Source organism: Condylura cristata, unplaced genomic scaffold (assembly GCF_000260355.1).
Source record: "Condylura cristata isolate star-nosed mole 26May11 unplaced genomic scaffold, ConCri1.0 scaffold00007, whole genome shotgun sequence".
Taxonomy (NCBI): domain Eukaryota; kingdom Metazoa; phylum Chordata; class Mammalia; order Eulipotyphla; family Talpidae; genus Condylura; species Condylura cristata.
Window position 1 is genome coordinate 55,964,835 of NW_004567108.1, and position 27,388 is coordinate 55,992,222.

General features: G+C 36.6%; 1 protein-coding gene across 7 annotated transcripts in view; it reads left to right on the plus strand.

Moving 5' to 3' along the window:
• PAM (peptidylglycine alpha-amidating monooxygenase) overlaps positions 1 to 27,388 on the plus strand; it is a 289,915-nt gene that overhangs the window by 45,931 nt on the left and 216,596 nt on the right. The window contains exon 1 of one of the 7 annotated variants that reach the window (XM_012721809.1): positions 8,238 to 8,259. The exons of the other annotated variants lie outside the window; for them this stretch is intronic. The gene's annotated coding sequence lies outside the window, so the exon portion shown is untranslated. Of the gene's footprint in view, positions 1 to 8,237; positions 8,260 to 27,388 lie in introns of those variants that run through there. 7 annotated transcript variants of the gene reach the window in all.

Consider the following 27,388-nt stretch of genomic DNA (forward strand, 5'->3'; position numbering starts at 1 on the left):
AACAAGTAGGATGTTTTTCACTAACATCAACACAGAAAAGAGTTGTGCCTGAATTCTTTCTTCAGAATGTGATGTGTGAATTTGGAAACCAGAGAACATGCCAGAATGACAGTAACGATTGCATGAGACATTCCATACTGGAGCCAGATGTGCTAGGCTCAGCTGGAAGATCCTTCAAGTGCAGTTAGGGGAATACAAATAAGGTCTTATTTAGCTCCTTATTTACATGTGTATATCTCAGTGCTTGGGAACATGTCTCAGGATTAATAGACACTCAGATTTGGCTCTCAGTTTTAGCTATTTGACCATTGGTCACTTTGAGCAAGTACATATTCTTTCTGAGCCTCAAATTTCTTGTCACAAAATGTGGGTATTAATGGTATCTGTTTTATAGAATGATTATGATAAATTAGTACCAACATTAAGAGCCTTGGAAATCATTATGATTTATATATTTTAATTTTGGGTTCATACTTCACCTCAGAATCCTACTTAACACAGAACCCCAGAAAGCTACTGCTGTTTTATAGAAGTTGGTCCTTAGTGTGACATGCTAATTCCTGAGCTAATCCAACCCTACTTCCCTTCTCCTGTTTTTCTCCAGAATGCAACTATCAATTAAGTTACTTGGAAAAGTGGGAATGAGACGACTGTTATCCATGAACATAATGAGCAAGCGTTATGTGCTGGCTGTTTGTTTTACAGAGATTTTTGTTAAGTAGATGACGCTCAGATTTCTGTTTCCAGCTTTACCCTCCACCCCAAGCATCTTCGTGCTTTCATTTTTATGTGACTGCTTCACTTATTGTCTAATAGGTATCTGAACTTACAGCTTCCTGCTCATTGTTCTCTAGCCATACCGGCCTTCTTCATGTTCCTTGATCCTTCTAAGCTCATTTCAGCTTGGGGCCTTTTTTTGTGTCTGATCTCTCTGCCTGCAAGACTGTCCTTTTGTTTTACACACCTTGTTTTAGCCTTATTCAATTGCTTCTCAGTTTGGGATTTTTCTCTGACAGCAGTAGATAAGTCATCTCCTCATCCAGATTGTCTTTTTTTTTTTTGCCATCTGGCAATACACTTCTTCAGGCCTCTATCCCATATATATCAAGTTATGTTGTATATTTAATTGTTGATTATTTTGTATTCAAACCCAGAATTCAAGCTTCCTCAGAGCAGTGGACCTATGTGTCTTATTCAGCATAACATATATGTTGAACACACACACCCATATATCTCAATGTATATCCCCAATATATGAAACAGTACCTACTTAGATCTGCATTCAATTTTCTTTACAGAGTAAGAATTCTTGCCTTAATTTTATATTATAAAATCAAAGACTGAAGAGCTTGAGTATCTTGCCCCAAACCACAGATTCAAGTTGGCTGAACTGGAATTTACACACAAAGCTGTGCTCTAAAATACTCTGCAACAATACCTCCATTCCACAATTAAAGGTCAGGGCATTAGTGAGAAGGGGGGATGTGTGTTGAGTACTGGAACTTCCTTTGAGTCTGGTTCTGCAGTTCTTGTTGCTATAGCACCGTCAGACATCAGCCTAGCCTGATCATTTTATACACTCATATCCTTGGCTTATCTCCTCTTCCCTTCTCCTTTTCAACTCAGTGATCCCAAGACACGCATGATTAATATTTTACAAGAATGTATTCAATCCCTTACTGCTTGGGAAAAACAACAAAACTCTGGATTTTCAAGAAGCTCCCCAAGGGCTGGAATCCTTGGTTTTGAACCCAGAATTTTCCATCTGGTGTGGGTTCTTTTATATCTGTGTACTTTTTCTGAGTATTTATTATTTGATAATGATTACAACTATAGCTTCTTTTTGTGGTAATAACACAGATGATGCATTGGTTGTACTTGACCTCAGACTAGAATAGTTCCACTTTTGTGTCTTTTTTCCCCCTTTTCCCACACCCCTATGCAAACTGTGGTGTTGAAGCTGAGCTATTTATATTGTTTTAACCAGATACACTGTAGAATAAAGCAGGCAGTCATGTATATCATTAAGATATGGAAATGTGTTTGAGTTTTGGAGGAAGAGAGAAAAAAGAAAAAGAAGTCAATTGATTAAAATGGGATACTCTACTGTACAATAAGTCATACCTAGTAGATTATGTAGAGAGAAGTTATCGGTTCTGTTCATTCTGGGACATTTGGGGTATGTGTTTGCATTGACCTTTCAGAAGCCACATCATTGGCAAACTGCTGGTAAACCAGCATTCATCAACTAAGTAAAAGAATCATGGTACGTGGAACTGACTGAGTGGTTACTTTAAATCCAAACACACATGTGCAGGATTCTGCCTTGATGCCCTTTGCGAGACCCTTGCACAAAAGAATTTCACTCAGAAGCTTTTGTAACCCATCCCGCTGTCAGACCTCTTCTGCTTTCTTGGTCTTCCTAGGCTGCAGGCATCATCTTTAACCACTCTTGCTTTTATTTCATGAAAACAATATTTATGCTTAGATTCATACAGATGCTCTACATTTCCTTTGAATTTCTTTATTGTATCCTAAGAGAGAGATATTTTTAAAGTTCTAATAATTGAGAGCCTAAAATGGAAACATCTTAAACTGAATTCTTCAGAAAAAGTAGATTGAAACATAATCCCACTCCTCCTCTGGGAATTATAGCCAAAATTAGAATCATGGAATGTTACATTTTTGTATTAGGGTAAGCTACATCTATGTAATTCCTTTGATTTTTTTTAGAGTAAAAGTATTAAAGATGTGATCATTTATATTTAGTTTTGTGAAAACCAAATATAATATGTTTAGACATAGTATGAGGATCTACGTGAGGGATCAGAAGTAGGGAGGAATGTTGGGGGCTATGGTGATGATGGGTGGGGGAAGTAAAAATTGTTATAAAGTGAACAATAATGTAATATATAAATTAAAAGGTAGTAGTATGAAGATCTGGTCTTGGATCTTTTGGTGAAGATAAAATTTAAATTCCTTATTGATAAAATTTAGAATAATTTCATTCTCTCACATGGATTGAAGAACGCACACCAGCTTTGTTGCTGGCTTGGTTGTGAAAGAAGACAGATAATTGTGTGGGAGAAATGAAAGAACTTACTATTACCGAATCCTTTCATACATGTAGCGTATTTGACTGGAAAAGACCATTACCTTCATTGTAAACTAAAACAAAACAAAACAACCTAACTCCTCCTCCCCCATTTAATTATTTAAGTTCTTTAGCGGCCCTTATTTAGCCAATTTCTACTTCCTCATCACCTGGTTCCAACATTATTCTAGCATACCCATGAAACCTTTCAAAGAAGATGATATAATCCAATTAGATGTGGTTTTGTTACTACCAGTTACAATAACTACTATTTATTGAGTGCTTATGATATATCAACCCTAAATGCATTATCTTTAACTCTCTAACTACAGTATGAAGTGGTACTATTTTTTCTCTCTTTTTGAAAACGACGAACTGATGTCTAGAAAAGTCAGGGACTTTCCCAGAGTCAGTGAACCAGTTATTATGAGGAGGTAGATGGAGCAGAGGAAACAGGCTTTCTAGGATAGTGGGTACAGACAGGCAAGAGAAATGGGTAACAAGAGATGTTTCTCTGTCGCCTCATGCATTGAGAATATTAATGGTGATTGACTGCACCGCGACTCACTGGCACAGAAAATTTAAAGCCATTTGGCCTTAAGTATTCAGAAACAGTGTGAATATGCTGTGAGGTAATCTCAGCACACCCCCTTTTTGGCTCCTACTAGGAATTTCGATGTCTAGGTGGTGAGTATATTGGAGAATTGGGGATGCTATTTGAGACAAATGAGTTCAGAGTATTGTTTTCAGCCTCGTTATTTTCATTTAGAAAAGTGGAGTTATAGTTTCTACTTTCCCTGGTTTCCCTTTGAAGCACTGTCATTTCAAAGATTAAGAAATTTAATGTCAAATACTTTGGGAAATGAAAAAAAAGACAGCATATATTTTTGTTCATTTATTAAGTATTTAATTGTTTATTTTTAAAAAAAGATTTATTTATGCATACAGAGCTGGGATACAGGTCAGAAGTGCAGGGGCAGCGAGAGGATTCACCAGCGATAGAGTAGGGAGCAGAACAGACATACCCACTTAGTACACTGCAGAGGCGTGCTGTCGGCGGGTCAGGAGAGGTCTGCCAAGCCATGTGGGTCACCTCTAGGGTCGGGGTTCGAATTATCCCTGAAGCGGCTGTGGCTAGCTTGCAGTGCTGTCTCCTAACCCATTGCGCCACCAGGAGGGCCTGCATAAGTATTTAATTATATGAATGCCAAACACAAAAGCATAGTGCATATAATAAATAAGAGTACACACAGAATGTCTAACTTTCAGAAGTTAAAGGGAATAAGATACATGATAATGACAAGGCAAAAGAATGCTTTGAGTGCAGTTACTGAGGTAGAGAACACTGGAAGTTTTGGAGAGGAAATAACTCCTGATGGAAAGGATGGATTTTGAAGGCTGATGGGGTTTGGATTGGCAAGGAGATGAGAAAAAGGGGTGTTGGGGGGCTGTAAATGTGAAATTCCAGGAGTAGTAACAGCAAAAACCCTGAGGAGGGAAAGCAAAGGACCTGTCAGTGACAGTGTAGCAGATTGTTGGGTTGCTGTAGCGCAGGGTGCCCAGAGGTGAGGCTGGCTACAGTAGGCTGCTTACAGCTATTAATTCTGCGCTTGATTCTGTGGCCCACAGCGGAACCTTTAAGGATTTAGGAGTTTTGTGTAACCTGGTCAAGGCAACGTTTATGAAGATTCATGAAGGACAAAGTGATGCATACAATGATTTAAATGACAAGATGCTGAAATCTGGGACACCAGAGCATTATGTGATGACGGATAGTGAAGATCTGAGCTCAAAGGGCAGTCAGGGGCTGGAACGCAGAGGAGACTGATGGGGGAAAACTTGGCTGTTGACTCTATTTAAGGTTGATGGGGAGTTAGAACCTTCTTGCCATTGCAAGTCCTTGTGATATTTCTTCATTAGATCAGTATGAACTTGTTTTAATTAACAAGCTTAAACCCAAATGCTAATAATAAAATTCCATATACCACTGTCATTTTTCAGGACTTATTTATGCTTAATGGGAATTAGCAGAAGTATATCAAGGCCAGGCAAACTAATAGAGCTGTTCTTTTTGGCTAGGAGGAAATGCAACATAAATTATAAGACAAAATGTTAGGACTAAGAAAGTTTTGCTTATAAACATCTTTATAAATACTTAAGTGATTTGGGGTTGGATACAGACTGAATACCAGCTAACTGTTGAAGGCTTTAGAAGTTCTGGTGAAATATTTTGTCAGAAAAGGCTATTAACCATCATTTGTTTCTGAATTGACGTTTGCCTATGTGAATTTGCTTTAAGTTAAACTCAGTGCTTTGTTGAAACCTCAATTTCAATTTAAGGATTCAGGTTGATGTCTGGGAGTTAAATAAGAAGTAAATTTTTAAATATGCTATATCTTTTCTGGACACCTTGTAAAAGGGTCTTGTAACTTCTGTTTTCTTTCAGTTTGAGAAATTATAACATTGTTTGAAATGTATGTGAAGCCTTGGGATTGCTGGGAAATCCAAAGTGGATTTTCTGAAGATTGGTACAGATAAAAGGGTGGTATATAGTTAACCAGCAAGAAAATGCTAGAGTTTGGCCTGGACTCGTACTGTTTATTAGGTAGATTTTTGTCCTGGTCTCAAGCTTGAGCTTGTGGCCTTGTGGGGAATTGTACTTCCCTGGCCACTACTCTTGGGAATCAAAGAATGGACTGATATTGCCATGAAGATGTCAATTAAAGAGTTTATGATATTTTCTAAGCAGACAGTGAGATGATATTGATCAAAGTAAAAAGAATATTGATGAGTATATGACACCTGAACTGTTTGTAAATTAAGAAGAGAATAAAAACTGAATGAAGCCTCGAGTTAGGGGTTAGAGGTTGGGAAGTTTAGACCCTTTTCTTTAAAATAGGAACCTTTAGAGGACACATGTTCTGGCTACCTGAGACCAGGTCTTTTAAATTCCCTTAAGCCTTTAATTGTAATCAGAGACCTCTTGTTTTTGGATATGTTCTTTTCAAAACTATATTTTAAAACTTAAAAAAAAAAATCTATTTAACTAGCTTTACTGTTTCATTACAGCTCTCACATCTTTGGAAAAGTCGATACACTTAGAACTTTCTCTCTGTGTGATGTCCAGATAATTCTTATTTGCTTTTCTATCCTAATTCTATTTAGACATGGGGATCATTTCCCTTAGAGAGCTTTTTGAAACAATCTTAAAATAATCTGGCTAGTATGTTAGGGTCTAGTCCATTAAAGTTGTCTTAGACCTTCTCTGAGAGCATGTGAACCAGGATCCCAAGTTTAGAACACATTTATATTAACTTTCACATGTGGAATTATAATAGTAATTCATATCCGTGGTTGAAAAATATTTTCCTAAGTTTAAAAACATGTAATTTAAAAATTGGAATACTCCTTCAGTATGTAATTTAAACTTACTCAAGCAATTGATTGATTATGTAGCTGCTAGACCTTTTTCAGAATATATATTCAGATAAACAGATACATTTATTTTAACATTTGTCCTATACACACTGAATTTTCATTTTTTTGTCACGGTAAACTTTGTATAATTTTGGTTCTTAAACTCAGAATCTTAGGAAGACCAAGTGAAAGGATAGGAGAGTGATTCCATTTCGTAGGAAAGCTTTTTAATTTACTTAAGTTAAGGAAAACTGAATTATTGTGACTCTTTTTTTGGGGGGGGGTAAGGGTTGACTTTATTTTTCCTCTTTCAGAATTTCCCTAACCTTGACACTAGTGAAAAGCCCAACTTAATAATTCATTGTGATTCTCCACGTTTCTCCAGATTGTAAATTGTTTTTGTTGTCTTCCATCTTACTATTTTTGTAGACAGCATCATCGCTGTACATTTGTATGCTATTTACAACAAGGCAGGCTTAATGTCATCTAAATTGAAATAGAGATAATAATAGCTTTTTTGAAATAATCGAGATGTGAGTGTACAATACAGAACGACAACCTTCAGTTTTTATTATTATGAATATGTTAAAGGGGATCTGCCCAGTCACTTTCTCATCTTTACAAGTTACAGTATTTGCACTGGAAAAATTAGACCCTGGGATTGTTTAAAAACATGTCAATCCAAGTATTCACAGAGAAGTAAACAATATTTTTCGTAGTACAGAAGATAAATTATATACTTATTAAAGTGTTGCATCTGATCAAATAAGCATGATGTATCATTACAGACTCAGTTTGATATTGAAATGTTGTTATTTTAAGCAATTACTCTAAACTTGGAATTTTTAAGAGGGATTACATTTCTGTGAACAGGAGTGACAGATATAGAGAAGGCAAATAGATCGAAGGGAAAAATTTAATTGTGTGCTATTTGGGGGTTTTTGGAAGATTTCTGTCTGCAATAGAAGAGTCTTAATCAGGAAGACTGTGGCAGAACCCGGCTGGCAGATTTCTTCTGATTTTATCTGAGTGTCATAATTAGGCATTTTGCTAGAAGTGTTTTTTGGATAAGTGATGTATTGGAAAGGTTTTTCTGGAGCTTTGAGATAAATGAAAGGGGCAGCTTCCGCCTCATGGAAAAGTAAATATGAGAATCAGTTTTCATTGTTATCAGTAAGCTGACCTGGGAAGGCACAGCTGTGAGCTTTCTTTTGAAAGGAAATCAAGTCTTCACCCTCAAGGAAAAGGATGTTTGTAATGCAATAATATTAATGCTTGTTAAATGAGAAAACCATCAATGAATACTTATACTATTGCTACCTGGGAGCATTATTTATTGACCTGTGACTTCTTCAGAGCTTCAGCTGTGAGGGAAATATTGCTAATGGAATCATGTAATGACATTTGTCATTAAAAAGTCACATCACGATGAACAGATTCAGAATTCATTGAGTCCCCTTGCTCTGTGTCACACTCACTGCTTCTGTGACAACCTTCATTTCCTACTTAGCAAATCCAAGCCTGGTAGCTCAAGCCCCAGGAAGTTGTTAAAGCAATTAAAGGCTTCTGTCTCCCAGCACATTGCTTGGTTACCATAGTATCCTCTGCCTCCAAGTCTCTTCTGATGATGTCAGTATGCATACAGGGGTTGTTCAGAGCATCTACGTGGGGATGATTCACCCCACAAGAAAGCCCCTCTCCCGTTGCTGGGTTTCCAGTGTGATTTCAGATGGCCCTGGCAATGGAAGGTAAGTGCCCTGTTTTACATATCAGAGAATTACTAAATGCTTCTATTATTCTGCTTCAGGTAAATGAATGGTCTTGGGGAGGGGGGAGGAGGTTTTCTTTCTAAGATATACTACAGATGTACTGTTGACTGAAATCATAGTGTAGGGTGCATTTTAGATATTACCTGCAAAAGATTTACAGTTTGTACTTGAAGTGTGTGTTTGTCTGTGTATGTGTGTGCATGTGCGTGCCTGCACACTTATAAAAATAACTGAAAGCACAGTGTAATGCCTGCTACTCTCCCTGGGAAGCAGCAGTAGCAACCACAGTAGAGGTTTTGTTGCAAATTATTTGAAATATATAAAGACCTTAAAATATTTTGACGGTGTCACGTGGCAAATAGATTATTTTTGAAGTGTAAATGTATTTTATTGATATTTTATATGCACCCAGTTTAAATAATATTAACATTAGAAATGCTTTAGATGATATGGGGGAGATATATTTGAAAGAGGAGCCAAGTTAGGTTGAGAATTTACATGCTAAAGAAATTAAAACTTACTTTGTAAGACAAAGATTTAGTTACAGAGAGACATAGAAGTTTAAAGTACATTAATAATGCATTTTTTCATATCTTTAATGCTTTTTAAAGTATCTCATAATCTGGTAGTAAAAATAATACTCCTGTTGTTGTGACCATTATAATTAGTGCTTCGTAAAAGTTTTCCTTTGATACATCTCTACACTTCTTAAGAATAAGACATCTAGGTTCAACTTTATGAAAATAATATTGTAGGGCCATGTACAACATTCAAATAGAGGAGACTACAATGAATATTTCCCTTGAAAAGATACTTTTCTTTTTCACTTCATCTCTTACAGAATGCCTCATCAATAAACAGCAAATGGCAAGCCTTCTTCCCACCAGCCTCCTTCTGACAGTGTTAGTCACATGTTTATGATTTCAGAATAGTTTGTGAAATGTATGTTGTGTTTAAATGAAGGTGCTAGGTCAAGGCAGTTTCTAATGAATTGATGGATACCTTTGTAAGAGGAAAGAACAAGAATGAATGGATATGATAAAGAATTCTCCCATTTCTTTACACAGCTGTATCTTTTATTAAGTGTAGGAGGTAGGCAGATGGTTTACCTTAAAGAAGTCACTAAGTGGCTTAGATTGTCCATTTCTAGAAGGAGGGTGATTAAAACTGGGATTTTGTTTCTTATGTTCTGTGATCTTCTGGCATTTACCTGCTTTCTAGCATTACTTTGCATTGGTATGATGTTATCTGGGTGGATGATGCTCTTCATTCAACATTTTATAAAGGATCAGTGAGAAATTAAGTTGTGAAAGTATAAAAAATCAAAACTTTAATATTTAGTTACATGAATGTGGATATCTGTCTTATCTTAAATATAATTAGTGTTTATTTATGAATTCCTTTCTATCTTGAAAATAAGCTAAAGTTTTAACTTCTACTTTATTTATATTGATAATTATCCTGTTTATATGTCTGAACATTTGCTTGTAAATTGCTATCAATAAAATGCTCCTGAATAGAAAGAAATTTTGTTATTATTTAATTTTATTATTGTAGGTTGAATATTAAAGAAATAGAGATGATTTCATACAGTTTAAAACTCTTATTGAAATGTTTTCATAATGCTTTGTGGAAAGAACACTTATGTTCTAGACTATATTATTTCAGGGTTTTGCTCTTTGCTATATTAATGTTTTGGGTGACATAATTTAATCTGTTGTGTAACTCTTTGTAATAATAATATACTTCTCATTTTTGAACCCATAAGATATCTATGAAAAAATTCACCTGCAGACTTTAACAAGAAGAAGTTTATAGAATGTGCTATAAAGGTTATAGTTTAATTCATGCTTGAGTCAGAAAGTAGTTCCATGCAGTTTTAGGCAGGGTAATTTTAAAAATTGGTTTAAGAGAGTTTTCATTTTATTTTTTTATGCCATAATAAGAATGTTTCAAGTTTTACAGATACTTAAACTTGTTCTAGTTGAAATATGGAAATACCAGGTCTATAGACTTCACAGTATAAAATGATCAAATGTGGCAGAAAAAAAGGATCTCTGATTCTCTGGAAAGACAAATTAAAACAAACCACTATCTAAAGAGTTAGAAGTTGTATAAAGGTCATGGACTTGGAAATAAGCAGTTGTCAGAGAGAGGAGAGTAACTAGAGTTGTAAGGGATTGTAAGAACCCATTTTTTAAAAAAAATATTTATGCTTACAGAACTGGGGTACAGGCCAGAAATGTAGGGGCGGTGAGAGGAGACAGAGACCGAGTGGGGAGCGAACAGACAGATTGACTGAAATAAACTGCTGAGGGGAGCTGCAGGCGGGTCAGGAGCAGGAGAGGTCTGCCTTGCCATAAAGGTCAGCTATTTGTCTGAGGAACCAACACGTGCTTCAGTGGCTTCAAGAGCTTCATAGTGCTATGCTTTAACCTGTCTTTAACCTATTGTGCCACCAGGGAGAGCCCTGCTCATTTTTTTTTTTTTTAATGTTCATTTAATGGTTTTATTTTCATGGCACCACACTATGTAGAGGAAGTAGAATGGTTTTTCTAATCAACTTGTAACTGTCCTCACTCATAAAGAGTGATTGTAGAAGTATAATAATTAGGAGGGTGTATTAATTTTCTTCTATTGCTATATCTGATGACTACAAATTTGGTCGCTTTTAAAGGATTCCAATGCATTATCCTAGGGCTCTGTTGATTAGAAGTCTGACACAGCTGCCATGGACTAAAACAAGATGGCTGCAGGACTGCATTCCTTTTTGGAGACTCCAGGGGAAAATTCATTTCCTTCTCTCTTCTAGCTTCTAGGGGCTTCATGCATTTTTTGGCTTATAGCCACCCTCTATGTTCATAGCTAGCAAGTACAGACTTAATCCTCACACAGATATCTCTCGGTTTCCAAAGCTAGGAATGTTTTTCCACTTTAAATCACTCACTTTATGTCTACAGTGACAATCCAAGATAATCTTCCCCATTTTATGTCCTTAACCTTAACCATATCTACAAAGTTCTTTTTGTATGTAACATATTCACAGGTTCTCTTTGGTGATCAGGCCACAAACATCTTGAGGAGCCATTATTTTGACCACCACAGATATTATATATTTATATAAAAATCATAAATATAAAGTGCATGGCTAAATTTATCAACATTAAATTCACAAATCAGCTATTTTTACTGGCAACTGTAAGTTAAATTGGTGATTGCCAACGGAGACTATGAAATTTTGACCTAATTTGGTAGATGCATTCATCCCGAAGGATATTAAAATGACTCAAGATAATTAATGAAGGAAAAATCAGATTAGAAAGAAATGTTTTGCCAACTCAATCATTCAGAACTCTGAGGTACAAATGTGAGCCTTATAAAGTGACACTATTCTTACTTTAATATATTTAGTAAGAGGCTCACATCAGATGAAGTTAATTAAACAAAGCTGAATTGGGACTGGGAAAATTCCATTAGTTAACTCCTATGTGAATGAGCCTGGATTTCTTTAGAAGCTGAAGGGTAATGGTTGGGGCACTGGAGACCCAGATGTGAAATCTTGTAGTCCTGAATTTTGAATAACACTGTCATTCATTGATCTGGCATTCAGCCATGTGAGGCATATGACCAACCAGATGAGTGTGGTAGTTATGCCGTAGACAGTTTCCTAGGAAAGACACAGTTTTTCAATAATTAATCGGAGATTTGAGCATAGCAGAAGTTTTTATGGCTGCAAAAAGTTTCTTTTATTGTTCACATCCTGTTTATCATAAATTTTAGCCAATTTACAGCACATGAGTATCCCCACTAAACATAATATATCTCCTCGTTGTCATTGTCTTGGTAGTTTAACCTTCTTTTTAAACACAAGGGGTGAAAAAGCGCAGAGGAGAAGCTAGCTTGTTAATTTTGGATAGATGGCTTGAAATTACATTTGGCTGTGGTTCTCTCAATAGGGGAGATGGAAGAAAAATCAACATTTCTCCTGTACATCTTCCTTTTTATTTTTGGAATTATTTTCTGAAGGAAAACTGAACAGTACCTTTGGACTTAGATGAGAAGGGCTTGTGGAAGGTACATTTCTGTGCAAGAAGTAATTCTTTTGGCATTAATTTTTTTGGTGCTAGAAGACAACAATCTTTGGATTCCATATAAAAGCAAAATCTGATTTTATACTCATGGGATTTATTTGTCAAGCAGTATTATCATTAGAGGAGTGATACTATGTGATAAGGAAGTTGAAATTAAAATCAACCAGTTACATACTATAAAGGACAAAGTAGTTGAGTATCTACTTAAAATATCTATAAATAAAAATATTTACTTGAGTAAAATATCTATAAATAAAAATATTTACTTGAGTTTCTTTATGCACATATTAAACTCACTTCAGTGGTTATCTGTCATTAGTATATACTATTTCAAATGTTAATAGAAATCCCCCCAGCACCTTTAGATATTTTAAAAAATGTATTCTATAGAATGTTCACTTTAATACGGAATTTCCCCAAACAGCGGTACATTACAGTGAGTAGAGATTAAATCTATTTCATTTTTTAAAAAACCTTCTGTAAGCAGTTGCCTTTTCTGTGGTATAAGAGACTGTTTAATCTTTAAATCATTTTGAACTGACTCAGTTCCTTTACTGATCCTTTAACTTTGTTAAAATTTATCTTAGAAGTTTATCTTTGAAAGAAATCAGAGATAAAGGAACAAATGGAGATGAGAGTTTTGAGGTTCTGAGTCTTATTCTGTCAGTGGGTGGCGAATAAGATGGAAGGAAACTTAAAAACCAAAAAACTTCAAAGATTATTATGACTTCTCATTGATGGACTGTTTTTGCAAAGTCGCTCAGAGTTTTATGTCTAGGGAGAATTTCCAGTAATGGCAGCCAACAAGCAAGTGGTTGATGGAATTAGAAAGTTATCCTGCTTTTCTTGCTCTGAAGACTTTGAAGATCAGAGAACCATTGCAAACTTTGTTCACTTTCCTTACTGGTCTTGCGATCAGGTGTTTTTCTTCAATTTATTGTAGCTTTGGTTTAACTTACATCTTTAAAATGGGTGAAACTTGTCAGAAGCAGTTATTGGAGTAATTGTTGAAAAAAAACTAGTGATTTAAATTTGTGGTGTGCCCTGTTATTGCTGTGAAAGTGGAGTCCTATAACTGGACCTTTTTTTCCCTTCTTCCACCCTAGCTTTGGGGTGAGGATTCATGGAGATAAATGGTACAATTTCAGCAAGCAAAATCTGTGAGCTGCTTAAAGAAGAAAGCTCAAACAGCAGTACTTTATAGGGCATGAAAGCATGGGAAGAAATGCTTGCCATCTTTGGCAGGAAGCTTGCTGTGACCACTTCAGTGAAGGACTAGCCAGGAAATGGGAAAGCTTAGAACTGTGTCCCATGCCTGGGCTTACTTTCTGTCTCAGTTGACTACAACACAGGTTGGCCTGTGTTGGTTATAAGAGGTTGGTTTCTGGTTTTAGCCAGAGTTTTGCTGGAAATTGAGCTGTTCCTACCTCTACTTCTCCATGCCCAGTTGCAGAAAGGGGAGGCAATTGGAGAATTACTGGGAAAGCTTCTGCATTTATTGGTAAGGTAATCAGTTCACCAATCCAAAGATTTTTCTAAATTAAAACTTTCCAATAACAAATTCATACCATAATTTCAGCTTTAAAATTGTACAGAGTCTCGAGAGAGAAAAGTGATAGAGAAATCTGACTTCCCAATTGGAATATGGGTTCATGAGGAGTCAGGAGGCATTGCTTACCATATTGACAAAGGTCAGTTTTGTCTTCTTCAATCAAAATGTAATTGCAGTAATTATTTTTGAATATCCTCATGTACATTTTCATTCACAAAGCACAGTACAGAATCGAAGGACATGACCTTGAATTTCAAGGAGTTAAGGGCAGGGCTATATATGAAAAATAACTTACCACATAATAGCTATAATTGTTTTATTTTCATGGTGATTTTTGTAAAATAGCAAATACTAGTTGAGACTTGATAGACTTATATTATTTGCATAAGCTAAAGGGTGAAATGTTCTTAAAGGCCCTCCCTGGTGGTAGAGTGGGTTAAAGCACAGCACTAAAAAAGCTAAAGCCACTTCAGCATGAGTTCAATACCTCCCTCCCCCTCCGGATGTGACCCACATGGTGTGGCAGACCTCTCCTGGCCCTCCTGCTGCTCCTCAGCGGTGTACTTCATCTATCTGCCTGTTCTACTCCACACTTTGTCTTGGGTAAAGCCTCTCTTCGCCCCAGCACCTCTGGCCTATACCCCAGTTCTATATGCATAAATCAATAAATCTTAAAAAAAAAAAGTTCTTAAAATTCTCGATGAATTGATATATTTATTTCATGGCAGACCTGTTGCTAACTTGTTAAACTATTTCAACCTGATCTGACTCCCCTCCAGTGTCATTTGCCCAACTTTAAAATGACTGTATTCATCCTACCTTGCACTATCTTTTTTCTCATATGCAGTGTGCACACACTCACAGTCACTTTACAATGATGGTTGCTATCTTAAGCTTTCTCTCTCTCTTTTTTTTTTTGTTTTCATCTTCCATTGAGTTCCCTGTAACATTTATTTTAAGTGATCCAGCTCCCATTCATTGAACCCCTACTGACTTAGATCATTCTGCTACTCAGTTGTCTTCCACTGCAGACCCTTAATTGAATAGTAATCAGTATTTCCTTTTGATGGACAGGCGGTAGGTAAAATAAAGGAAAGCGAGAGCAGAGAAAAGAGATATGGTTGGTTAGAGAAAAGAAATTGAAGATAAAATTTTTGTAAACTAGGAAAAGGGGAAGTGAAATGGAACACCTGGATTGTGTTAGGTAATTGAGTCTTGCTAAGATAATAGGATGAGGTAAAGAAGTAGCAGAATTATTTTGAATGTTTTATCAGGTATTTTATGATGCATAAAATAGGTTGTTGTATTTGCACTTCACAATGTCTATAGTAACTTACCAGTTTATCCTTTCAACTAGTTATATGCCAAGTTAAAATCCCCCAAGCCTTACATTCCTTATAACTACAACTATTCTGCCTGCTCATTCTCTGACCATTATCTCTCAGTCTATACTTCTAAAATAATGTCCCTATATTTTATTCAGAAAGAACTTAAGTTTTCTAAGTGGAACTTAAAGGGGGAAAACTTTTTATGCCAAATATCAACATAGCTTAGACGTGATAGTTATCTAGAATTACCTCCTAACACATTAGCTCTATGAGCGTTTTCCAATTAGGCTGAACCATTGTTAAAAGACTGATTGTGCAGACACAATAGCTTGAAATTTGTCCAGATTTCATAAAATGCTGAAATTTGAAGAATAATTGATTTTTCTTGTCATTCTATTCTTCATTGTGACAATTTCCCGTATTGATTTGCTTTACAATTTATGGTCTTTTGTGTCACAGCAGTAGATATCTCACTGGTTATCTGCCTGAGATATCAATATATGGGATTTTTTCATCTTTGCAGTTATGCCAGAAATGTAAGCTTTAGTGTTTTTTAAACTTGGGGTTTGGCAAAAAGAAAAAGATCATTCTTGATAAGAAGCTTCACTGAGTTATCCAGAAATTTATACGTAGCCTTCTTGACAGGCTATAATTTGTCAGATTGCAGTTAGTCTTCAGAGGTATTTACTGAGTGGATGTTTGGTCCTTTTGATAATCAAAGTCATAAATTAACTCCCACTTTAATCTAGTATTTTACTTCAGCAGTTGGTCTGCTACCCTGTGTAAATTACTATAGTATTACAGGACACAAATTTAAAATTTTTTACCAAGAAAGCAATATTGGGCTCAAAGAATTTAAGCATTCTCTGCTTCAAGGAAATGACATTATCACAGGTGAATAATATGGTGAAGATAAGGGATATGAGGTACTGAAATGACCCTGATATAGAAGCCTCTATTGTCCCCTTGTTAGAACTGCTTAGATATGGCCTGTGCATGTTATCTGCAGTTCATTTATTCCTGTTTTCTCGTGAACCCACTTCTTTCAGGACCTGCTCCTTCAGAACCCTCCTTGCCATTGAAATTGCTTGTGTCAGGATTATGAATGACTTTTGGGTCAATAATATGCTCATTTCTCAGTCCTCCTCTGAGTTGACTGCAGGAACATTTGAAACACACAGTCATCTCTGTTCACAAGCACCACATTCCTCTGATTTCCATTAACTTGCTGATCTTCCCAGACTTGTTGGATGGTTCTTCATCATCTTCCTGATTTTAAAAATTGGACTCTCTTAGGATGCATTCATTGATCGTGGTTCTTTCTCTTCTGACACTCACTCTTGGTGTCTCATGCAATTCTTTTGACTTTACATTCCATTTGTGTGCTGACAGTTTCTAAATTTGTATTTCTGATCTGACCCTCTCTTGATCTTTAGACCACAGGTTTTGCTTGGGGTCTAATCTGCATCCTGCACATAATAAATTCTAAAAGTCCTAATCATCTTACAGTGCCAAGACTGCCTTTCCTATGATCTCCTATATAAGTTATTCCAGAAGTAATTGCAGTTAACACTTTGGTATATGTCTTTCCAGGCACATGTAGATATATATGCTTATTTCTAATTATCACTCATTAGGTCTTTTTATGTATACTGTTTTACTTTTCTAATCATCTCCCCATAGCCTCCCAGTTCTATTCTATACTCATAATTTGGAATTTTTATACTCATAATTTGGAAACATAGCTTTTGTTGCTTGATTGCAACATAATTTATTAACTATCTTTATTGGTGAATATTGAATTGCCTCCAATGACTTGCTATTATACCTTTAATTATGATAAAGAGGCTGAAACAGTTCATCATCCTAGTTCTTTACTACCCAAACCACTATTGGGCTAGCTCACAATTATATCCTAGCCCACTATTCTATTAGCTGTTGAGCTGCTAAATACAGCTAGACCAAGTTAGATGTGCTATAAATATAAAATTACCACAGGTTTCAAAAAGTTAGTTAAATATATTAAGTATATTTTTTAATTTTTTGTATTAATTCCTTGTTGAAATAATGTTTTAGTTGGGGCTTAAATAAGATACACTTTATCTTATTTATAAAGATAATAAATATCTGAAAACTATAAATTATAGGTATGGCCCACATTATCTTTCTACTGGGCAGCACTGTTTTGTTCATTCAGTAAAAAAATCTTAGAGTCATCCTTTCTTCTCTCCCTATCATATTCCTTACCCTGTTAGTTCTGCTTTCCAAGGATAGCCAGAATTTGGCTACTTTTCACCATATTACCTCTGTCACTCAGGTGCAAGCCATCTTGGTTCTTGCTTAGTTTCTTGCAACAGCCCTTTGATGGTCTAGTCTAATTTCAATATAGTAGCCATAATGGTTCTTTAAAAACATATCAATGGGAAGAGTGTACTGGACTGTGGTGATGGCACATGGGTGAATTGGTGGTGGGAAGCCCATGGGGATTACAACTGAGATGAATAAATGCACAAAATGAAGAATGAGATCCCACTGTAGGTCTTTACATTTGCTCTTGCCCCACCTGGAATGCTTTTTCTTACAGATATCTGTTGGGCTCAGACCTTCTTCTCTAATTTAAATTATGAAGTCACCTTGCCCAGTTGTACCCAAGCAACCCCTAACTCCTTTGCTTATTCTTTTCCCTTCATAGATCTATCAATATCAAGCATAACATATGCTTTTCATATTGACTTTTCCCTGCCTTTCCCTACTAAAACATAAGCTCCATAAGGTCAAAAACTTTTTTTTTAAATATTCACTACTATGTATCAATTCTCGAAAAATGTCTAGCACATATTTATATGATAGTTCTTAGTTCAGTGGAAAAGTAAATAAATTTATTAGTACCACAAGTGCTCCAGGGATTTCAAGAGAAAGAATTCAGGTCTTTTGGGAAATAAGAGGAGTCCTGCTTTCACTACAGAAATTAACTAGAAATGAGATAAAACTGGGTGGCCATGGTGGGGCATAGTTAGAGAGGCTTAATTCCTAAACTGAGGATCTGTATAATTACAGTGGAAAAATGGAGCCATGAAATTCTTTCAGCAGAAGCACAGCCAGTTGGGGTTTACTTTAGTCATGTAACTGAGGGAATAGACAGATAGATAATTGATAATAGTGCATCAATGAATAATTGATGTGGTCATGGACTAACTGAGATTAGAAGACTAACTGAATGGCTAATGCAGTCAAGCTGAAATTAAGGAGTTGCTAGCTGTGAAAGTTAAAGAAAAAGATACTTGATACCATCAACTATTAGAACTTATAGAATTTGTCAAATGATTGCAAATGCATCAAATATGGATGATTTTACATTGATGACTTTGCTTTATTTCTCAAGTAACATTGTTGGGGAGAAAAGAAGAAATGAAGAAGCTTTGAGGTAAATTGATGATTTCAGACTTGGCAAGTATTTAGCTTGAAGAGAGATAATTCCATAAATTCCTGAAGTGTTTTCATGTACTTTTTATGTCTCTTCAATATTAATTGACGTTTCACCAAACTTGGGAGCTTGTTGCCTCTAAATTCATTCTGTGAAGGTGTCCTGGAAAAAATAAGAGAAGAGGACACTTTATATTTTTAATATTTTCTAGTGAAATTGAATGAACTCCACTTCATATTTGTATGCTGCAGAAATATTAATTTTCCACAAGAAGTCTGGACCTAACAATATCTTGAAGCACTGGTGCAAAATATAGGTTGTAATATAGAGCATTTATTTGCTGCTAAGTAAAAATGTTGAGACTAGCATGGTTAGAGCAGTCAGTGGTACTCAAACTGACTTATTTTAGTCATGTCTGCAAAGAAACTTAGAGATGCATCACAAATAATCTTGGTTGTGAATTTTTTTTTAAAGATTTATTTATTTGTGCATACAGAACTGGGGTACAGGCCAGAGGCTCAGGGGCAGCGAGAGGCTTCACCAGAGACAGAGTGGGGAGCAGAACAGGCAGATCTACAAAGTACACTGCTGAGGGGAGCAGCGGGGTGGTCAGGAGAGGTCTGCCACGCCATGTGGTCTCCTCCGGGGCAGGCGGGAATTGAACTCATGCGGAAGTGGCTTCAGATTCTCAGTGCTGTGCTTTAACCCGCTGCACCACCAGGGAGGGCCGGTTGTGAATTTTTTTAAGATTTATTTATTTATTCATATAGAACTGGGGTACAGGCCAGAGGCTCAGGGACGGCGAGAGGCTTCACCAGAGACAGAGTGGGGAGCAGAACAGGCAGATTGATGAAGTACACTGCTGAGGGGAGCAGCGGGCGGGTCAGGAGAGGTCTGCCTCGCCATGTGGTCTCCTCCGGGGCAGGCGGCAGGCGGGAATCGAACTCATGCGGAAGTGGCTTCAGATTCTCAGTGCTGTGCTTTAACCCGCTGCGCCACCAGGGAGGGCCCGGTTGTGAATTTTTTAAAAAATTAATATAGTCTTTCAAAACTGCACGTTCTCTGGTGTTTGAATAATAACAAGGAGGTGATGTTTCTGAGTGTGGATGAATGAAGGTAACAGTAGCTAGAGACGAGGTCAGACAGATACAGGGGCCAGGTTGTACCAGGGCTCACTAGGTCATGGTAAAAGCAGATACTACTTGGAGGCTTGAGCAGGTGTGTGTGTGTGAACATGTGCACAGTAATATGGTCTGATTTGTCTTTTGTAAGTCTCAGTCTGACCTCTTATTAGTGATTAGATGGTAAGATACCAAGAATGGAAATGGGGAGGTCCAGTTGGGAGGACCTTTGACAATTTTGGAGAAAGGTGAGAGAGAACAGCAGAGCAGTAGAGATAAGAGATTCAATTCTGAACATACTATTTTTTTTTAAGGTCTATTTATTTACGCATACAGAGCTAGGGTACAGGCCAGAACTGCAGGAACAGTGAAAGAAATCACCAAAGACAGAGTGGGGAGCAGAACAGGCTGAAATGGCTTTAGCTTCTTAGTGCTGTGCTTTCACCTGCTGCACCACCAGGGAGGGCCAATTCTGAAAATACTTTTAAGATAGTGTGGAGAGGGTTTGCTGAAATGATTGGGATGTATAAGAGAGGACTAAGAATATCTGGCAAGATAGAATATCTGTACAGCACATTATACAAACTTGTGTGCTGTTCCTGATTATTTTCATGAATATTGGGTGGTTTTCAGTAGTACTGACTTAGTTTTAATAGGAGTTTATCTTCACTTACTTGTCATTCCCTAAAATTATTCTTTTTTACTCTTGATTTTAAAATGTTCCTCTCCATATCTGTAAAGATCTATTATTTCCTGAAACATTTATCTTTTGCTGTCACGGATTAGAGTTGCTTCCTTATGATTTTATTTAATTTTACTATTGGCTGCAATTTAACTTTCACCAGCTATGTAAATTTACTGGGAGGAGGCAGGGAACCCTATAAAGTAGTGATTAACAAAGAACAGAATATATTTTGTTCTATTCCAAACTTAGTAATTTGTTCTAATAAATAGCTTGATATATGAAAAGCTCATTTTCATTAAAACATAATTATAATGTGTTGGAGCAGGGAAAAGCTTTGATTGATGCAAGTTCTAGTTGGTAAAAACTTTACAAAAGCAGAAGAGGGCCTTCCCTGGTGGTGCAGCAGGTTAAAGTGCAGCACTGCAAAGCTGGCTGGGCACTTTGGTGCGAGTTCAATCCTGCCCAGGAAGAGACCCACATGGCGCAGCAGACCTTTCCTGTCTCACCCACTGCTCCCCTCAGCAGTGTACTTCGTCAGTCGGCCTGTTCTGTTCCCTACTCTGTCTCTGGTGGATCCTCTTACTGCCCTTGCACCTTTGGCCTATACCCTAGCTCTCTGTGCATAAATAAATAAAAAAATTTTAAAAAATCTTAAAAAAATTTTAAAACATAAATAAAGATTAAAAAAATCAAAAGAAATAATACTAGGTATTGAAAAGTCTCTTTGTTAGTAATAGGTCAGTTACTTAATCGTACTTTGCAGGTTTATGAGATAACATTGAATTGAGGATCAAAGTTCTAATTACAAAATAGTAGTGATTTTAGGATTGGAATGGTGCTTGGTGACCTATTTCTAAAGCTTTGTGTTTTCAAAATATTTTAGAAGTATTTCTCTTAGGCACTTGATTCACAGATACCCATGCTTATTGGAGCTTGGTAACAAATTGATATCTAGATGCCATAATAAATCTGAAAATTGACATGAAAAAATGAGTCAATATAGGCAAAAGAAATTGTGAGCTAGTTGATTGGGTTCCCCCACGTCCTATTGAACAGGTGGACTAAATCATGGACTATGGACCCCTGTGCAAACAATTTGGCCCTCCACACTGATCAAAAGATGCCATGTTAGACCAGAAAGGTCCTGACTAGTGATTATCTCACAGTTTCTTTGAGGGGGGAAGGCTGAGAGCTTATATGTGCAGAGTTGGAATGTAACCTGCCTGTGCATATCCAGTATACCCAACCCAAGCAAGCTAGGAGTCAGCTCTCCTCCTGGCTTCGTGGGCCTACTATTTAAGTAGCTCCTCCTACCTCCTTTAAGGAAGCCAGGCTAATTCTTTCTGGCACTAGGTTGCTCATGCATGCATTTTTTTTTTTTTTAAAGATTTATCCATTTGTACATACAGAACTGGGGTACAGGTCAGAGGCTCAGGGGTGGCGAAAGGCTTCACCAGAGACAGAGTGGGGAGCAGAACAGGCAGATCGTTGAAGTACACTGCTGAGGGGAGCAGTGGGCGGGTCAGGAGAGGTCTGCCGTGCCATGTGGTCACCTCCGGGGCAGGCGGGAATCGAACTCATGCGGAAGTGGCTTTAGCTTCTCAGTGCAGTGCTTTAACCCGCTGCGCCACCAGGGAGGGCCTCTCATGCATGCATTTTTATTGAAGCTTATCTTCCTCCAACTACACTGTTCTTTGGTGAATTCTTTCTTCAGGGGAAAAAGACCAATTCTTTTGCTTCATAGTCTAGAATGGCAAGCTCAGGTTTTTATCAATGCAGTAAAAAGGAAATGATCACTGTCTTGATACTTAGGAGAATGAGAAATAATATGAAAAAGTAGGTATCATCAAGGTTGGGACTAATTTGAATAAGTAAATAAACAGTATTATTTTAGAATACAGTATTTTCCATATAATCGTATAAAATTTTCTGATTATTCAATATGAAACAGAATACTTTAATAATTAAAATATTTTAATGAATAATTTTGAAAAACCTAATTCTTCAGTTAATTATAAAAATGAATCACTTCTCCGGTTTCACTAAAATAGCCATTTACATTATGTTTCAGCCTGTTTAAATCTTAAACCTTCTTTACACCTGGCCTCTTTGACATACTCACCCATTTCTCCCTCTTCTTTCCTTCATGTTATCTCCTCTTTCACTGTCAAACTGCTAATCACTTGGTCACTTCCTATTCATTTTGAAACCTCTTGAAACTTAAAGCTGTTCTGTAAAATGTCAATGGCAGCTTTCACGTATGTAAATGTAGCATATCTATTTCAGACCTAGTCCTGAAGAACTTTTGGCAGGATTTGACCTTGTAAGGCACCATCCTCAAAAAGGAATTATTATTTAAAAAAATTATTTTTATTTATTTATATATACAAGACTGGGATACAGGCCAGAGGTGTGGGGAGGTGGTGCTGAGAGGATCCACCAGAGACAGATTGGTTAGCAGAACAGGCAGATTGACTGAAATACTTGCTGAGAGGAGCAGCGGCTGAGACCAGAGAGGTCTGCTGCGTAATGTGTCACCTCCTTGGCCAGGTTCAAACTCGGGATTCAGTTGCTGCCACTACCTTGATAATGCTGAGACTAACTCCGAGCCACCAGAGAGGTCCTCAAAAAGGAATTAAATGGAGGGAAACAGCCTACTGCTCTCCTGGTATGTTACTCCCCTTGGAAGTGTCCCCAGTCCTAAAAAGAATATGCCCCCCTTCCCCCTTTCTTGCACCAGCATTGTATTTTGTTCATCTATCTTATATATAAGGTCTTACTGTGTGTCCAGTGATTAATGGGGTTTATCACTTAGTAGAATCAGCTCAGGAATCTCCTTTATACTCCACTTTAAACATATAAGAAGCCCTTGCTAAAGATCATGTTGTTAAAATGTTTATTTTGTTATGATATATGGGGCTTAGAAATGCTTTCATTAAATATTTGTACATGTTTAACTCTTCTCAACCTTCAAATAATCTTAGAAATTTGAGATCTGTATGAATTTCTAAATTTACTCTCTAATCCTTGCTGCTCAATTACTGGTACTAGAAGTTGAAGGGAAGGAATCAGTTGGAAGAAATAGAATACAAAGTAAAAAGACAAAGAGGAACATTTTTACTTCAGTCTTTCTTTGTATTCTTGGAAAGTTCTTGGAATACACCAGGGTGGAGTTGCCATCTTTAAATTAGATGTATATTCTCATTTTCTGTTCATGAAGTTATAAAACAAGATTAGCCCCAGATAAAATTAATTTATGAGAACAGTAACAAACAGAAACACTAAGTAGAATTAGAATTATACAAGGAGACAGCTTACTATTACTTGAGATCTGTATGAATTTCTAAATTTACTCTCTAATCCTTGCTGCTCAATTACTGGTACTAGAAGGTGAAGGGAAGGGATCAGTTGGAAGAAATAGAATACACAGTAAAAAGACAAAGAGGAACATTTTTACTTCAATCTTTCTTTGTAGGCTGTCACTTGCTAGAAGTTTTGAAAGTTCTGTTATTTTTTAAAATAAAATCTAATGTTATATTAATGATAAGTATTAGCAAATTATATACAACATGTAATTTAAAAAATGTGATAGAGCAAGGAAAATTTGTGTATTGACAAATTTGAAAGTTTTTCTCATTTTAGTGAGTTTTCATAGGATAACTCTTAGGTGTCCAAAATATTTGCGATAATATTTTGCTTTTCAAATCTTGCCTCTTACATGTATACTTCTTTTATGTTTCGTGGAATTGCCTTAGACAAAGACTGTAATGGTGCTTCATTAAAACAGAAGTATTTTTGATAGGATATTTACACGGTCAGTAGATTTTGTTCTTAATTGACAGTGCTCTGTTTTGGGCCAGTACTAGTACTGTATAGGGCAGGTTCTACTTTAATTTATGAAACAAAGTGCTTCGTCTCCTGTACTCTATGAAAATGTGCAGTTCTGGCTTTGCTATAGTGATTAAAACACAGATGGAGCTCATTTCTTTTCCAAGTGTTTGATTGGCAGATACTCCATGATCAACACTTCCTTCAGTTGAACACATCGGCACCATCTGCCTGCAGTCAGCTTAGAAAGACTCATCACAGTGGAAATTTCTGATCTTCAGATGAACCAATGTAAATAACTAAATTCCTCTTGCAGACACCATCATGTGATTTATAGAAAATTACATATGATATATATGAGTTTTTATGACAGTTGGTTTGGAGCTTAATGAAATATTCATTAATAAATTTGTTTTTGTAACCCATCACTCCCTTCTTATGATAAAAATACGTAGAGCATAACATAAAATCACTTCATTTTAAAAAGTTAAAGTTTCTCAGCAAATTGAGCTGGTGGAGAAGTTTGTTTTTTATAAGGCTGTTAGAGATGATTTCAAATCTGAGTCCTGTGTTTTGAACCATTAGTGCAAACATTAGTTACAAATAAAATTCTTGAATATGCTGTTTCCTAAACTCCACACTAAAACAGTGCCAAATAATATGCTAATTAAAAAAAATTGTGCATTTTATAACCACTAGATTATGATAAGTAGTATTTTTAATTTAATTATGAGGAATAAAACTTTATCTCATTTTGATGCAGATGAAGATGGTATTTTTAAAAAGGCATTATTTCATTGTCCTGGAAACTTATTTAGAAATATATGACTTTTACAAATAGATAGTCTAGAGTTTCATAACATAAATCTTATGTATAATTAAATAATGGAAAATTGGTTTGAGTTTCCCCTTCCTTGTTCAAATGGATATATAAATATGATTGACAGGAAAAAAAGAAATGCTTTGTAATATGTATGGGGGAAACTGAATGAATTAAGCTGTTACTTACAGAATGTTAGAACAATGAATAAAGGAATTTGATTGAATAACATTCTGAAGAACCTTGGAATACTATTCATTGCTTATGGTTCCTGTGGAAACTCACTTATCGTTAAAATGCAATCTATGGAACTTTGGCAAGAATTGGAGATTAGTTTTGTAAGGTTAGACACAGCCAAGTTGGAATGAAAAATATGATAAATTTTGGAAGTGGACCAATGGAAAATACTTATGAATGTATGGAAATATTTCATCTTGTATTACTAGAAATCTTTAAAGATAAACACTGAACTAGCCTCTTATTTTGTATGAATATATAATCACCTGTATTCAAGCTTGGATATTTTTCAAGGTAAGGAGTAGGATGGGAAGAAAGGAAAAAAATTTGTAACTTTAGTTATTTAAAATGAATTTTAGCTTATGTAGCATACATGTTTCCAAGGAGCCTATATTATTCTAAGTGGAAGGATATAAATATTTCTAATACAACAGGATAAAATAAATACCATAAACAAAGTGCTGTGGAGTTACAGAGAAGGTAGTTCCTAACCTAAGAAGAACCCAAGACACCTAAACTCATTCACTTAAATTTTACGACTTCAACTATCTCTTTTCTAACCTGTTTCCTCTTTGTCAGTTTTATTCTGAGTCAATACTTTCTATATCGTCTAGGTTGCAAACAGCTATCTTGCTATGATTATGTCACTACATAATGTGACTATTCAGAGAACTTTCTTCTTTTATTCTTACAATAGCCCTATAAGGAAATTACTCTTTTTTTTTTCTTAAAATTTATTTATTTATGCATACAGGGCTGGGGAACAGGCCAGAGGTGCAGGGGCAATGAGACAATTCACTAGAGACAGAGTGGGGAGCAGAACAAGCAGATGGACGAAGTACACTGCTGAGGGGAGCAGCGGGAGGGTCAGGAGAGGTCTGTCCCCCTTGTGGAATCACCTCTGGGGCAGGCGGGGATTGAACTCTTGCGGAAGTGGCTTTAGCTTCTCAGTGTTGTGCTTTAACCTGCTGCGCCAAAAGGGAGGGCCAGGAAACTACTCTTATTATAACTTTATATTGCGAATGAGGAAATGATGTAAAATACCCTTTAGAGGGGGTGCATTGACTCCCAGTCTACTGGCCACAGATGACTGTGTCTAGTCATGAAATCTGTGCAGCCTCTAAAACTGCCCTGAGATTAAACCCAAGGAAAGGACAGCGAAGGAGACTGAGAGGGCCTCATGATGATAAGTAAAACTTTTAAAAAGAGGGAAAAAGAGTTGAGGAGGGCAAGTACAGTCAGGAGAGACTGGGTGTGGTTTAGATTTTTGAGGACACACTCCCTAGCATGCAACCACCCTTGCCGGACGTACTTGCCCACTAGCCTTCTCCACCTCACCCTAATCTTTATCTCTCCACCTCTGTTCAGTCTAAAAGCTGGTGGGCTTCCCTGGTGGCACAAAGTGTTAAGTCACAGCATGATGAAGCCATCTGCAGCCACTACAGCATGAGTCCATCCCAGGTCAGGGAACTGACCCAATGGCCCAGCAGACCTCTCCTGTCTTGTCCGCTGCTCCCCCAGCAGTGTATTTCACTCAATCTACCTGTTCTGCTCCCCAGTCTGTCTCTGGTGAGTCCTCTCACATATTGTAATTCTGGCCTACATCACAGCTCTTGTATGTACAAATAAATAAGTCTAAAACAACAACAACAAAAAATAAAGCCTGATGGACAACTGAGAGACAAGTAAGGAAAAGTACTCTTTCATTAATTTTTCCAATTGAAAGGGATTTCTGAATCCTGGGATTAGATATTGGGTGGGGTGTAGACAAGTGCATCTCTTACCTATAAACATGAGAGGAAATGCGTAGGCCTGAGGGAGCAGGAGTCCACTGCTATAGTCTCAGGCTTTACACTGCCTTCATACTTTCTTTGTGGGTTGAAAGTTCCATGAAAAAAATTTGTGATGATAAGGACCTTACAACCTAGACGAAAAGACATGAGAAATGTACATTAAAAAGTGTATCATGGGCCCTCCCTGGTGGCGCAGCGGGTTAAAGCACAGCACTGAGAATCTAAAGCC